This window comes from Narcine bancroftii, chromosome 6 (assembly GCF_036971445.1).
Source record: "Narcine bancroftii isolate sNarBan1 chromosome 6, sNarBan1.hap1, whole genome shotgun sequence".
Taxonomy (NCBI): Eukaryota; Metazoa; Chordata; class Chondrichthyes; order Torpediniformes; family Narcinidae; genus Narcine; species Narcine bancroftii.
This window is the reverse complement of record NC_091474.1, coordinates 219,240,890-219,257,522: the sequence shown is the minus strand read 5'-3', so window position 1 is coordinate 219,257,522 and position 16,633 is coordinate 219,240,890.

Genomic DNA, 16,633 nt, shown 5'->3' with positions numbered 1-16,633 from the left:
TGAAATATATTGTAAATAACTGTGGTCCCAGCACTGAGCCTTGTGGTACCCCACTAGTCACTTCCTGAGAGTCAACCAATTCTCTATCCACTTCAATACCATATGTCCTATACCATGTACTTTAAGTTTTTAAACAACTTGATCAGATCATGCATCAAGTATTCATACTCAATTTGTCAATGGACAAATTTATACAAATTGACTTTTCAGTTGTACTATGAGGATTGTACCTTCTGTTCACCAATGGTATAGAGTTGCCCTGATTAATGGTGCAGGTTCACTGGAGTTTCCTGGATCAGCTAATTTATGCATCTCTTGGAGTTCATGTAAAAGAGAGAAAAAAAAATCAGTCAGGGAAAATGAGGGGTAAATGGTCGACTATGTAGCATTGGAGCGGTAAGGATGACCCACTCATTTTTAATCGGACTTCGTCAGATCCCTGTTTCTTTGTCCAGAATATCAAATATGAAGAGATTGGCAGAATCACAAATTGAAAGGAGGAAAGATTTAGAAGATGGTATAATTTCAGAGAGTCTGTTCTAATATCCTTGTTGATGAACTCAAGTTGAGGAGAGGTGGAGTACCAGTGACAAGAAAATTAACAGAGATATTACTGGTACTAAGCTCGAGAAATTGGCATTGGAGTCAGTATTGAAGACTGAGGCAGGCAAGTTAGTCAGGGAATACCAGACATCCCCTTTTACAATAAAAAATCCAGCATTAGTGCCTCCTTGCTTCTATAAAATCAATAGTTCTAAACTAATCCATTGCAATTAACACTGGTTATGAGCAAGAGGTTGGGTGGGGTGGGGAATTTGACATGGTGGTAGATATAGCTACACCCTTTCCTCTTGGAGCAATCATTTACGCACAGTTCCACAGACAGAGCATTTTATTTTTGTTCAGTGATGCAATTAGAGCATGGCAAGCAAGACAAAAATATATTGTTCATTGCAGATTGCTCTTAAGATAGTGAGCTCCCTTCTGGAATCACTACAGCGATTCTGGGTGTCTGTGGATTTAGGGTGGCAATATATTTCCAAGGCAAACAAAAAAAAATCTAAGTACAGGCATAGTGCACTTAATATTTTGTATCTCTAACTTTTTTCCCTACTTAATGGTTTCTTTCTCTACCTGTCTCTCCACCTACCACACCTTCTGTCCTATGCCCTATCACTCCCCCAACTTCCTTCCTATTTATTTTTGTAATTTTACCTTTTTTTTACCTTCGTCTTGATAGAAGATTCAGGCCCAAAACTTTGACTGATCATTTCTCTCCTTGGATGCTCTCCAAGCTGTTGAGTTCCTTCAGCAATTATTTGCTCAATGTCCCAGCATCTGCAGCTTTTGTGCTTCTCTATTTCCATGTCAGAATTGGTGTGCGATGTGGAGAGGGACCAGCAGGTGATGGGGTGTTTCTGTCCTTTGCATTTTTGATGATAGAGGTCACAGATTTGGGAAGTACTAGCCACAGCAAATTTTCTAAATGGTAAATGGGGTCATCACTGTGTACCGGTGGTAGAGGAACAAATGAGGTTGTTTGAGGTCATGTCATTCAAGTGGGATGCTTTGTCTTGGAGCTGCATTCATCCAGGCACTACAACATTGAATTCAACCTGCTATAGTATACAATCCTTTGCTAAAAATATTATCTAATATGTAATATGACCCTGGTTCAATGCTAACCTCAGGTACTGTGTGGAGTTTGCACATTCACCCGGTGGTGAATATATGTGTCTGCTCTCACATCCCAAACACGTGTACTTGGTAGGTTAATTAGCTGCTGTAAATTCCTTCCACTGTAGGTAGATGGTCTCTGCTCCATCCTCAACATTCATTGGAGCGACTTCATCCCTAACATCGAAGTACTCGAGATGGCTGAGGCCGACAGCATCGAATCCACGCTGTTGAAGATCCAACTGCGCTGGGTAGGTCACGTCTCCAGAATGGAGGACCATCGCCTCCCCAAGATCGTGTTATATGGCGAGCTCTCCACTGGCCATCGAGTCAGAGGTGCACCAAAGAAGAGGTACAAGGACTGCCTAAAGAAAGCTCTTGGTGCCTGCCACATTGACCACCGCCAGTGGGCTGATATCACCTCAAACCGTGCATCTTGGCGCCTCACAGTTCGGCGGGCAGCAACCTCCTTTGAAGAAGACCGCAGAGCCCACCTCACTGACAAAAGACAAAGGAGGAAAAACCCAACACCCAACCCCAACCAACCAATTTTCCCCTGCAACCGCGTCTGCCTGTCCCGCATCGGACTTGTCAGTCACCAACGAGCCTGCAGCAGACGTGGACATTTACCCCTCCATAAATCTTCGTCCGCGAAGCCAAGCCAAAGAAAAGAAGGTAGATGCTGGAAGAATTGGCAGGGGGGGGGGTGGTGGTGCGATGATGGGCATATGAAAGAGGATGGGTTGTAGGGAAATACATGAGAGAATGGACTGATGCTGTTGCTTTGAAAATTATATTGATCTGACCAGGGAACTGCAGGCGAGCCCAACACCTGCCTTTATCATGGCCAAGTGATGGGAGGGAAGTTTAGTGGAGACATCACGGGCAAGTATTTTTTTTTAATGTAGAGAGGTATGGGTGCCTGGAATGCCTTGCCAGGGATGGTGCTGGAGGCTGAAACATTAGGGGCATTTAATAGACTCCTAGACAGGGACATGGATGGAAGAAAAATAGTGGGTTACAATGTAGGGAAGGTTTAGTTTTTTGAACATATGGGTCAGCATAACACTGAGGGCTAAAGACCTGCATGGTGCTGTTGTGTTCTATGTTCTAAGGGTGTCCACTGAGCATCAGGGAATGTGCTGGGGTTCTCTTCTCCAGCATCATGCTGGAATATCTCCATTTGCAAGATGAGACAGGAAGAGTGCAGGGCCTATGCCTTCCTGTCCTAGTGGAGGACAAATGTGGCAAGATAGGGAACACTGATTAATCCAGGATTTTGAGGCTCTGGTGAGGAAAAGGATGAAGGTATAAATACATCAGGTATAAGTAGCTGGGATCAAGCAAATCATTTGAGGAGTATGAGGGATGTAGGAGTGTACTAAAAAGGGAAATCAGGCAGGTTGAAAGGGAATATAAGCTGTCCTTGGCAGATAATATTCCCCTCAAAGTTTCTGTAAGTGTATTAAAAGCAAAAGGTAATTAAAGATAATATAGACCATGTTAAGGATTGGAGGGGAGTCATGGGAGATTGACGAGGCCTTAAATGAATGCTTTGGGTCTGTATTGACCATAAAATAGGTTACGGAAGCAAAGGAATAAAGGGAAGAGAATGGTTATTGGCTGAACTACATCATCTTCACAAAAGATGGGCGATAAGATGGATACTCAGGGCTCCACCAAGTGTATCCTAAGATGTTGGGGGAATGAAGACAAGAAATTGCTGGGGCTTTGGGAGAGATTTGTGTTTCTTCTGGGAGGATAAGTCTCCCAAGATATATTTGGGAGGAGTACCATATGTCTGGAGAGTGGTTAATGTGCTTTTGTTTAAGAAAGGACAAACAAGGGAAAAAAAGGCTTCTGGAGAGGACTTGGAGATACAGCATTTGGAAAGGCAAGGACTGATAGGGGATTATCAGTGTAGATTTGTGTGTGGGAAAATGTCTCAAAAGTTGAGTATTTTGAAGAGGTAACCGAGATTGATAAGAGCAGGGTGAAAGATGTTGACTCTCTGGACTTCAGCAAGACTTTTGACAAGGTAACATCACATGGTGTTGAGGATGAGCTAGTCAACTGGATACAATATTGATCTGCTGGAAGGATTGGATAGTAGTAATGGGGGTCTGTACACAAGGTATTGGAACTGGGTCTCCTGTATGTCATAAATTAATGATTTCAATGAGAATGTAGGTGATTTGATCAGTAAGTTTGAGGATGATTCTAAATTTTTTGTTGTGGTCGACAGTAAAAATGGTTGCCTCAGGGTAAAATAGGAATTATATCAACTTGGCATATGGTAAAAGGCATGACAGATATAATTTTACTCAAACAAGTGTGAAGTGTTGCAGTTTTGTGAAGTTAAAGCAGGGCAGGGCATGCACAGTGAATGGCAGAGCCTTAGGTGGTGTTTTAGAGTAGAAAAACCAAGGGGTACAGGTGCATAGTTCCCTTAAAGTGGCAATGCAGATAGAAAACATGGTAAAGAAGATGCAATGACATTCTTGCATGCATTGGATGGGGCATTCAGTACAAAAGTCATGGGATGTTATGTCATAGCCATACAAGGTGTTGGGAAGACTGCACCTGAAATATTGTGAGCTATCCTGGTTGCCATATGAGAGGAAGGAGATAATTAAGGTCGAGAGGGTGCAAATAAGATTAAAAAAAGATATTATTGGGATTGGTGGGGGGGGGGGGTTTGAGTTATAAGGAGGGACTGGAATAGGCTGGGATTTCCTGATTGAAGGAGGCTGAGGGTGACCTTATCGAGGTTTATAAGGTCATGAGGGTCCGTTGATAATCACTGTCATTTCTCAGAGTGGGAGAGTCTAAAACTAAAGGGTATAGGGTTAAAGTAAGAGAGGCAAATTTTGAAGTGGACCTGTAGGCGTGGTTTTCACACAGAGGATGGTGGGTATGTGGAATGAGCATCTAGGGTAAGTGATAAGTGGGTACATTTGTAATATTTAAAAAGCATTTGGACAGATTCATGGATAGGCAAGATGTAAAGGGGCATGGACCAGGAAAATGGGATAAGCTAAGGAAGACACCTTGATCAGCACTGACAAGTTTGGCTGAAAATCTCTTTCCATACAGTTTAATTCTGAAACTTAATTAAGATCCAAATCCTTAGTTGTGTGAATGGGATTCCAAACTAGGAAAGAACAAAAAAAATTATAATGTCTTGTATAATTTCAGTTTATTTTAATATATTTTTGTTTTATTTAAAAAAAATGGTCTAACTTAAAAAAGACAATTAAATCAGTTTTTAAATAGCTCTGAATATCAAAGGTCCCAGTGTTGTAGGTCCTGTCATCATGAGATTCTGCTACCTATGCTCTCCTGACATGCAAATGAGTGGCAATCCCAGGGAAGTGGGGATGGGTGGGGAACACCTGGGCAGCATTGTCTGTTTTACATTAATGTTTCCAAACTGTCAATTTCTACCTCCACACTCATTTGGGTTATTCCAACATGTATACCTGCTAAATAACCTTGTCTGCGGAGGGGATTTGTTCATGTTATTTTTTAATTACTGGCGGTTCAGAGCCTGAGCCTCATTTTCATTAAATTAGTAAGTAGAGTGACGTTAATATGGAATCCAACTAAATGCCTCATTTAAATCTAATAGGCACACCACAAAAATAACCCACAACAGAGCAACAAAGCATAGCCCAACCATTTATACATGACACACTTTCTTCTAGGCATGGTTGCAAACAACATTCAGCAGAAAAAAATTTCAACCAATGAACATCATTACAAAGCAAAATGACTCTACGTCCAGATTATATTCATTATTTCTTTAACTTTGATTTGGCAACAGTGCCAAAGTGGATGAGCACAAATGTCAATCACCTAATTGAGCAGTATTATTTGCCTCAATGTGACAGCTTAAATTAATAATGACCAATAATACAAGCACCAAACTTTAAATAAATATACACGTACTTTTGTTTGCTAAGTAAAACTTTTGTTGGAGACTGAAATTCAAAATTTATGAAACCATTCAAAGATATAACTCTATTACAGCACCAGAAACCCAATTTTGAATCTAGTGCTGTCTATAAGGAGTTTTCATGTTCTTACTGTGTTTGTGTGGGTTTTTCACAGGTGCTCCACTTTCCTCCCACCCTTCAAAACATGCAGGGTTGTGGGTTAATTTGGGTGTAATTGGGGGGCACACGTTCAAAATGGCTGGAATGGGCTTCAACAGTGCTGTAAATAATTTTTAAAAAATCCCAAGGGACCATCATGAAGTTGGTTGACGTACAGTATGATCAATAATGGATTTTCCACCAATATTACACATTGCCTGTTTGGAAACCAAAATCTGAAGTTATCTGAAAAATCACTTTCCAACTCATGGTCATCTATTTGACTCTAATGCCCAGTCAGCATTACTTGTTGGCTATTTTCATTACTTTCCTTCAACAAAGTTTACAAAGTATAACATGCTCTTTTGTTTGAATGGATTTTTGGGCAGCGACTTAGTTTCTTTTCAAGGTATTACTTCCGGTGTTTCAGCCCACAATAAGGAATCCTTTTTTGAGTAAAGGTTAAAGGTTCCATATTGTCACATAATACGACATTTAGATAGATTTAGAATGTAACATACATGAAATTCTTTAACTTTGACTACCGTAAGGAAGACAGAGCGTTGCCACTTTGCCCCTCACAAAAATGTGGCCTCAGTGAGGAACAAACTCGCAACCCCTTGTTTACAGGGCCAGTGCTCTAACCACTGAGCTATTGGAGCCATGGGGCTTCATCCAATCAATTTAGAGAATCATTACCAAGACTTGCATTTGATGCTCACAAACTTGCTTCCTCTACATTGATGAAACCAAACATTTTTTCCTTGAAAATTTTTCCTAATGCACACTTCATTGGTGATGTTGGTTTACCTGAGCTGTAGCTATCTTTTTAAAATCTGTTTTCGATTTTGTGATTAGGGCTAATACAGTTTCTTGGCATTATTGTCATTTCCTAAGATGATAGAATTGCTGACTTTATGGGCAAATTTGCTCATGATACAAAGATAGTGTTGAGAAGAAAGGGGTGGATAGTCTTGAGAAGCAAGGAGTCTGTAGAGAGACTTGGATAGATTGGGCAAATGGGAATAGAAGTGACAGATAGAATATATTGAGAGAAATGTATGGTCATGCACTTTGGTGGAAGGGATAAATTCACTAGAGTTTAGAAGGATGAGGGGAGGAATATCAGAAATATTCCAAATATTGAAAAGCCTTGATAGAGTGGGTATGGAGAAGCTACTTCAAGTTGTGTGAGTGTCAAAGACCAAAGGGTTCAGCCTCAGAATAAAAGAGCAATCCTTTAGAACAGAGATGAAGTTTCTTCAGTTAGAGCCATCTTCATAGATGGCTATGGAGGCCAAGTCATTGGGTATAAGTAAAAGAGAGGTATATAGGCTCTTGATTAGTAAGGGAATCAAAGGTTATGGGGAGAAAGGAGAATGAGGTTGAAAGAGAAAAAATACATCAGGCGTGATTTGAATGGTGAAGAAGTCTTGATGGGCTGAATGGCCAAATTCTACTACTAAGTCTTATGGTCTAATGATGCACAAGTTTGAAAACATGCACCAACAGATTTAAGGTTAGCTTCTTCCTTGTTGTTATCAGACACTTGACTGGACCGCTCATTAATAAAATGATGTTGCCCTTGCACTGTTGTAATTGAACTTCTTTCTCTGTCATGCTATACTCTACACTTTTGTTTAAGTTTGCATGATCTTTTGTATTTAATTACTTTCTGACTTGCCTACATATCCTATAAAATATAGTTTCTCATTGTATGTAACATGATACACAATTCAATTCAACTCTGCAAGTTTCAAGATGGATTGTGGAAAGGGATCACTGCTCTGGGATTGTCTGAATTGAGGGAAGGCTGATTTTGATATTTAATAATCGGGCAGTACGGTTGGTGCAGCAGTTAGCGCAATGCCGTTACAGTGCCAGCGATTGGGACCGGACCAGGGATCAAGTCCCACACTGTCTGTCTGTAGGGTGTTTGTATGTTCTCCCCTTGTCTGCGTGGGTTTTCCCTGGGGGCTTTGGTTTCCTCTCACTATTCAAAACCTATTAGGGGTGTAGGTTAATGGGCTGTAAACTTGCTGGTACAGACTCATGGGCCAAAATGGCTTGTTACCGTGCTGCATGTCTCTATGTCTGTCTATCTGTATGACTAGGAAAAAGCAGCTACTTGCAGGTAAATCTACATACAACTCATGGGAATCTATTCAAAGTGAACTAGTTCAGGGCAACATATTTCTTTAATGATGAATGGTAAGAATGATAAGCCCAGTGAAATTTGTCTATCAAAGAATATTAAAGGGTTGATAAAGTGAAAGAAGGAAGCCTAACCCTAACAGAGAACAGGTCAGTCTTTTCAGAAATAATAACATTTGTGGACAGCTACTGAAAAAAAGAAACTGCACAAAATATCACTGCTGACAAGATTAAGGAAAACATAAATTTTATTAGTATGCTAAGTGCTAAAGAAGAGGGTGAGAATGAATGGAGTTTATTAAAGACAAATGAAGGACTCCATGGTCAAGCTGGAGAAGGTAAGTGAAGTCTAAAATGAATATTTCTCACTTGTATTCACTAAAGATACAAAACAACTGCAGCTGCATGTTACAGGATTATGTTATCATTAATCTTTAGCATATAATATATATGTTTATAGTAAAGTTACTTTGTGGGCTGGAGAGGAAAACACACAACAAATCTGGAGTCAGCTTGTTTGGGAATTCACAGATGACGCAGCTTGTCATTGTTCTCAATTGAAAGGCTGAAACAATGGAAATACACCTCAGAAAGACACCTGTTTAAACAGAAGACCATCTGCTTTATGACTCATGTTTTGGAGAAATTTAAAAACCATGTATTGCTCAAGCAAGTCATGTGATTAAGAACACATGGACAATAGTCTTTAGAACCAAACCAGTCATCTGAAGACAGAATTAAAGTGACATTGGGAGAGGATGGTCACTCATGCGGTTTCTCTTTTTTAAGAGAAAGCACTAATAATGTGTTCATTATAGTGGTCACTTCTTGACTGAACTATATCTGGGCAAAAGAAAGCAAAATCATTCTTGTTTCTGGATCATGACCATTTTGAGGGGTAATTCATCTAAAGTCCTTGCCTGGGTCTGTGAAAGCATTCTGGAGGTCACAAGCCTTGTGACCCTTATGCAAGAAATTGGGGAGCTGTGAGAAATCATTTGTAGGAAAGAACATTTCTCTGCAATCAACTTGATAAGAATTCATGAGTTTTGATCAGTCTGATGATTCAGTGTCTCAACTACATAATTACTTTTGAACATCAGTTTAAAGATTGTAAGTTTTAACACAAGATTCCTAAGACTGAACTTTGAATTTGACTTTTCAGAATTGTACCTAAGCTGTTTAGGTGATACACATGCATGCACACGTGCAATTGTGCATAGTTGGAGTTATGGTTAGAGTTAAGTAATGTTATATAGTCAGGATAATGTGAACTACTTCGTAACTGAATAAGAATACACCCTTCTCACTGTAGTAACTGTAGTGTCCCATTGTGTGGCGTATGTATATGTGTGTGTGTGAAGAGTTTCCTGAGATGGTGGAAGACATCAGTAAGTAAAGTCTTTTTTGCCATTTGAATCTTGCATCTCTTGGTTATTTAAGAAGCCTCCCAAATAACATAGAGACATAACATGGTGGCAGCGGTATAAGAGAACAAGAATAAAGCCATACAATTAATTGGAAGTTAATGAAATACTAAGGGGAAGAAGAGAAAAAAAATTACTGAAAAATGGCTGGAGCAACAGCAGTTCATCCAGTGATGGACTGGAAGGCTCAGGACATTGTTGAATCATTTAAAAAGATTCAGCAGAAGTGCAATTTAGCATTCAAAAGCTATCTTAAAAATGTAACAACAGAGGAGAAGGTCAGTTATATACTTCTCTGGACAGGGGAGCGAGGCCTTGACTTATTTCATAGCTGGGAGGTGGAGAAAAATGATCCAGAGCAGATATTTGCAAAGTTTGTTTCTCACCTTGAACCAGGTCTAATCATAGAATTAAGTACTATCAATTTCAAGGCTTAATGCAAGAGACTGATGAAACTGTTGATAACTTCCTCACTAGACTAAAAATTGTTGCTGCAAAATGCAGATTATAGAGGAAAGATTAGTTGAACAACTAATTGGGGAAGTGCCCATCTCAAAGTGCAAAAGTCTTTTAGGGAAGGATAGCTTGAAGCTGGCTGAAGCTATAGTCAGGGCTAGAGCCTGTGAAGCCACGAGGATGCAAATGAAATCCTTATTCTTGCAGGCCCACCGACAGCAAAGAGAAGGAAGGGTTGATGTTATAAAGAACAACAATCAGAAAAGTGCAAAGCCCCCAAGACCTGCAGGAAGTGTGGCAGACAACACCCCTTCGATGACTGAAACAAATGCCCTGCATACGGTTCTGAATGTAGAGCCTGTGGTAAACAAACCAATGGGCGAAGATGTGCAAGTCTGGTATGAATAAAACAATATCAGTGAAGAAAAAAGACAAGAAGATCCACCACATAAAAGGAAACCATAATGAGGAATCGGACACCCAGATACAGGACATAGAATCCATATACCTTCACGAGATGTCGGGTGAGATGAAAGAAGGAAGTGAGTTGCACACAAGGATCCACATACAGAGGACAATTCAGAACAAGCCTATGATATTTAACCTAAAGGTGAAGCTAGATCCTGGATCACAAAGTGACATCCTTCCACTCAGACTCTACTGCCAGATTTTCCCAGAGAACATAATGAAAGGGTATCCGAAAGACAGTGCATTGGAAACAGCAAATGTCATATCAAAGTCTATTGTGGGCCCATGATCAAGCAGCTAGGGAGAACTAAGATCAATGGCTGCCATAAGGGAAAGAACATCCTCTATACTTTCAATGTGGTAGATGTAGACATCCAGCAATTCTAGGTCTGGATAGCTGCCAGAAGTTGCAATTGATTTCTGTCATTTATGAGATCCAGACAAAGAAGATATCCAAAAGGATCAACAGAAACATACACAACAAAAAGAGGAAACAATTTCAACAGAAGTACCTGCCAGGCTATAGCTCACAGTGGGAGCAAAATTGTTCACCGAGAATCAAGAGTGGTATTTAATAGTAGCCTGCAACTCCATTCGTCAAAATGATGCAAGGCCTGAGAGTGTCAACTATCACCTCAGAAATGAGAGCACTCCTTGCTGAACAAGGAATACCTAAGCAAGTAATATGTGACAATGGAACACAATTCATGTCACAAGCATTCAGAAAGCTGGCTGCAGATTATAGGTTTGTTATCATTGCTTCACCCCCGTACTACCCCAAAGGTCATAGGTTCATTGAAAGACAAGTGCAAACTTCAAAATGCACACAAGTTAAGTGTCGTGAAACAGAAGAAGACCCACCCCGAGCTCTTCTATCATTACGAGCAACACATTTAAGGGCTGACATGAAGTCCCCAGCAGAACTTCTAAATGGCAGAAGATACAAAACAACTCTACCAAGCAAAATACACCCTCCAGAAGACCAGGAGGAAACCAGAAGGAGGACGCCACCATTATAACAAATATGCACAAACGTTGCCAGAACTCTTCAGAGGGCAGCATGTGCATATTTAAGAGCCGATGCTGAAAACATGGACCCCAGCAAAGGTCATCAGAGAAGCAGAGACACCAAGGTCGTACATTGTTGAGAAAGACTCTGGCAATCAGCTGAGGAGGAACAGAATTCACATCCAGCCGACACAAGCTGTGATGAAGCAGAAAGTTTTAATACCAGCAAAGCCTTCAGCACCAATATCAGTGAGGTATCAAGTAAAGAGACCACAACTACTAATACTGAAAAATCAACACAGCAGTTGTCAAGTGAAGCACAACAGGCTACATCACCTTCACGTGGACCCGCAACACAGACCCCAAAGGTCGCAGCCAAATTCACAAGATGGCAAAGCAACATACTGGTGCCAGTGTGATATCGATAAGAACTATTTAAAAATAGTTTGTGTAAATAAACTAGTTACAAGTTCTGTCAATTAAGTTGTACTGGAAAAAATGTTAAAGAACACTAAATTTTTCTTTATCTCGAGAAGGCGGGATGTTATATAGTCAGGATAATGTGTAATATTTTGTAACCATGTAAGAATACACCTTTCTCACTGTAGTAAATGTAGTGCCTCTCTGTGGGGTGTATATATACGTATGTGTGTGTGAACAGTTTCCTGAGATGGTGGAAGACATCAGTAAGTAAAGTCTGTTTTGTTATTTGAATCTTGCATCTCTAGGTTATTTAAGAAGCCTCCCAAGTAACACAGAGACATAACAAGTAAGATTTTATATTATTATAATAATTATTAATAAAAATGATTGTTTTGAAGATAGCTTTGTCTTGTTGAATTTCTATTGCTGCTGGTCTATGACATGACAAATTTCAGACAGGGGATGGAGATACTCAAGAACATGTTAACATGAAAAAGATGGCGGTATTAGATAATTAAGAAAGCACAAGATTGTATAAAACTCCAGGGCTTGATGACATGCATCCCAAATGCTATGGGAGTTTAGTTTAGTTTCTTTATATAGCACATTTTAAACAACTCATGTTGACCAAAGAGTTATGTTGATAATAAATTACATCTTAACTTAAACAGCTATTTAAAGTGCAGTGTTAAACGAATACTCGAGATTCAGAATTGTACATGCAACATGGTGGTAATCAACAATCACCTCAAAACACTGGTGAGTGAAAATGTAACTTCAATCTGGATTTAAAAGAATTAAAGGAAGGGCTGATTTGATGGAAGGAGCCATGTTGTTCCAAAATTTGGGAGCTTTAATAGCAAAGGCACAATCTCCCCTGAGGTTACCAAAGAGAATACAGAGATAATGGTGGAGATAGTTAAATCTTTACTGGCCACAGGTCAGAAGCCAGAAGTGGCAGTGGTTAAAGGGTATGAGTAAGAAGGAGGGAGGTGATCTGAAGAAAATCCTTTCCATCTAGAGGGTGGTGTCTCTGTATGGAACATCAAGCCCACCATGCATTGAAGATTGGCCCTTTCCTAAAATTTAAAATGTTTGTGGATGAGCACAGGCCTTGTAGGGTAAAGTCCAATTGCTGCCAAATGAGATTAGTGTGGATAGTACTTGATGGTCACCATAGTCAAGATGGGCTGAAGGGCTTGTGCTGCATGACTCTATGATTATAAACTCAGTATCCTTATAAATAAACTCAGAAAAGCCTGGATATCTTTGCAGATCTAGACAGCATCTGTGGAGAGAGAGAGACACACACACAGTCACTCCATCTTGTGGGGGTTGAGATACTGGATAGCTATGAGTAAAATGAGGGCTAGGAAACTTGAAGTAGGAGTTGTGGAGGCCCCATGGATATAGATCAGAAGAAATTAGATGAGAGGTGAAAAACAAATCAAGATAAGAGCAAGTGCATTTCCTGCAGGGGTGAAAGTAACTTCAATTTCCAATACAATGTACAGATAAAACTACCAATTTAACCCATTTGTTGTGATTGGCATTTGTTTTACAACCAGGCCATATCATTCTACACTGGTCCAGTTTCACCTCTGGGAGGCTAGAATGATATAAAGTGGTGAGAAATTGGCAGCCCTGCCATCTTTAGAGATGTGTTTACATTTAGTACCCAAGTCTCTTTGCTGCTTCATACCTTTACAAGTTAGTTCATGTTGACTCTCATCATTCCTCCTGCCAAGTAAATGATTTTGAGCCTCTCTGCATTGAATTTCTACCCACCACGCTCACTAGTCAACGTAAAAAAAAAAACCAAGAAGAGAAACTGTAGATGATGGAATCTTGAGTGAACAGAAATACTTAACTGGCCAGGCACCATCCCTACAAACAAATGGCCCATTTTTAATAAAGAAAAGCCTTGACCCGACATGTTGACTGACCATTTCTCCCCAGAGGTGCTGCCTGACCTGTTGAGTCCCTCCAACATCACTTTGTTTACTGTCTAAAAAATAATATTTTGTAATTTATTACTAACCTCACCACTATTTAGTGCACCAAACTTTGGTTAAGTTCTGTATCAAATTTAATAATGCACTTTAAAAGAGGCACAACTCTTAGACTGATCTCTGCAGTACACTACCGATACTTTTATCCAGTTTGAAATAATCAAAACAATCCAACTTTGTTTTCCTACATTTTACAATAAAATTGGAAGGTCACAGTGAACAACACCATTATACGACTATCAAATGCAATTATGTTTGATAGCTTAGAATTAGATTGAGTCTCTTTTTTTTTCCCTTGCCATCTGATGAAAGAATAGACAATATGTTAACTGATGTGGTGTTTGATCCCTAACTTTCCATGAAATAGGAAATAAAGCTGTTGTGTACAACAGTGTTACAATTAAAGGTAACTGTATTGAACACACGGGAGACAACACAGGGGAAGATGGCTAATGATACTTAATTACTACACAGGTACTACTAAACATTCACATCGGACCCAGATTGGGCTTCAATACCAGTAGCCATCTATCTTCTACATGTTCCCGCACGTGTACACACTTTACAGACAAGGACTTTCAAATACACTTTCAATTCCCTATACCAGCAGAGGTGTGGCTCTCTGCAAGCACTGATCTATTGCAGTACTATAGCTCAACTTAAGTGTAGTTCACACTTTACCCACAACTCCTCCAGCGACGTCCACAGTAGTGACCTGGCATGGAGCAATGTCAGGGATTTGGACCAAGAGGCAGAGAGGTGGTATGCATCGATATTTTGTACGGCTCTGAGGTGGCCATCGGCCTAATGATGACACTGAATCATTTAAATGAGCCAACAGAAAGATGTGCTCTAATGGGTGGTCAGAGTCCAACCTTGATTAGCAAGTGATTGACTTCCAAATAAGTTTCAGACAGTGAGGTCACATGACCAACCACAATGTTACAGATAGGGAGGCCACATGTTCCTCCATAATCCACATAGAACAGGAGCACTATTAAGGGTGATTATGAGAAAGATCCAAGGAACATGTCAATATTTAGGTTGGTGGGCTCAAGGGCCTGTCTCACTGCTGAATGGTTCAGTGACTGACTGGCAATCTGAGTCTAAACTTGGTACTTCTTTTTGTACAGAAAACCTGGGCAAAACTCAGGAAGCGTTAAGATTAAGGGACTCTCAAGGGTAAGTACTTAAAACCTCACCAGTTCAGACTTCCAGCAACCTGTGCAGTGTTTATTCCACCTGTGCCTCTTATCTGTCAGGACATTAGCTTTCAGGGTTGTTTCAAAATGATACGAAAGTTGCTTATCCCTTTAGGTTCAAATGAAGGTTGGTAATCAGCTTGTAAGTATCTGGCTGCCCACAAAAGATAATTCCTTCACATCTGCCAAAATTTTCTCTAAATTCCCTATATCCATCTAATTGTACTTTCTGGGCCTCAGGTAATACATTTTCATTTCTCTCATGTCTGCTCATATTGGTTTTGATGAACTATAAAGGAGCTTAATATATCGAGTATGTTACTTATGTACAAGAAAAAGGCAGCTGATGCCTTTTAAAGATGTTAGTAATACAATCAGTCAATTAGCTGAACATCTCACTGTTTTACCTCTTAATTATGTTTTTGGGTTTTACTAACTGAAAATCTGCAAAAATGGATTCACCTGTTAATACTGAACTCTTGTATTTGTATAGAACCAGAGGATTATTGAATGGTTATGGAAGCTTCTCCACCCGTGAGTTTATGGCAGCTCCCTGGAGAACAATTCTTCTGCCCAGCACACCTGGGTGGATCAGTATGCCCATCTAACTCCTCTCACCTGCCTGCACATGGTCTGTGTCCCTCTATTCTCTTCCTGTCAATGTGCCAATCTAAATGCCTCTTAAACATCACTGTTGTATTTGTTTCCATCACTGCCTCTGGCAGCACATTCCAGGCACCTGTCATTTTCTTTGTTAAAAAAAAATGCATTTGTACATCTCCTTGAAACTTTCACCTTTCAGGTTAAAGCTGTGTGCTCTTGTACTTGAAATTTCCACCCTGGGAAGACATCTCTGACTATTTACCCTTTCTATGCTTCTTATAATTCCATAACCTTCTAGCAGGTTGTCTTTCAGCCTCCAACGCTCCATAGAAAACAATCCAATTCTGTCCCACCTTTGCTTGTGGCAAATACTCTCTAATCCAGACAATATCTAAGTGAACCCCTTCTCTCCCTTCTCCAAACTTTCCACATCTTTCCTGTAGTTTGACAGCCACAGCTCCAAATGTGGTCTAATCAAACTTTTATACACCTGCAATGTGACTTCTTCACACTACACCCATGAACGCATGCCTGCGTTATGCCTTGTATTGCCACTTTCAGGCAGCTATGAAGTTGCACCTTGATCAAGGGCCCAACTATTTCATGTATATTTTACAATTAAATTTGCTCTCTCAATATGCAACACCTCAGACAAGTAAGTATTAAGCCCAAATGGCTATTTCTCTACCACAATTAATCTATATCCTGTGGATCTTTTGACAGTCCACACGCACGCACACACACGCGCACACACACCAGACATCCAAGCGCTGATTCTTGTGGAAAACCACTGATCACAGACTTCCAGTCAAAGAATCCTCCATTCTCCCCTATCTTTTGTCTTCTATGACAAAGCCAATTTTGCATTCAACTTAACAACTCACTGCGGATACCTCACATTTCCTTTGTATTGTTTCCACTCCACTTTAAAAATGGTTCCTGAACTATTGACTGTTGAAGCAGCTTGTAGTCCTCCATTGTTCCCTCTCAATTTCTTTTTCTCCAGAAAAAAAATACAGCTTTTCCAGTTTAATATGAAAGCTAAAATACTGAATTCTCAGAAATGTTTGAGTAAATCTTTATTGCATTTTACATCTTGATGACTT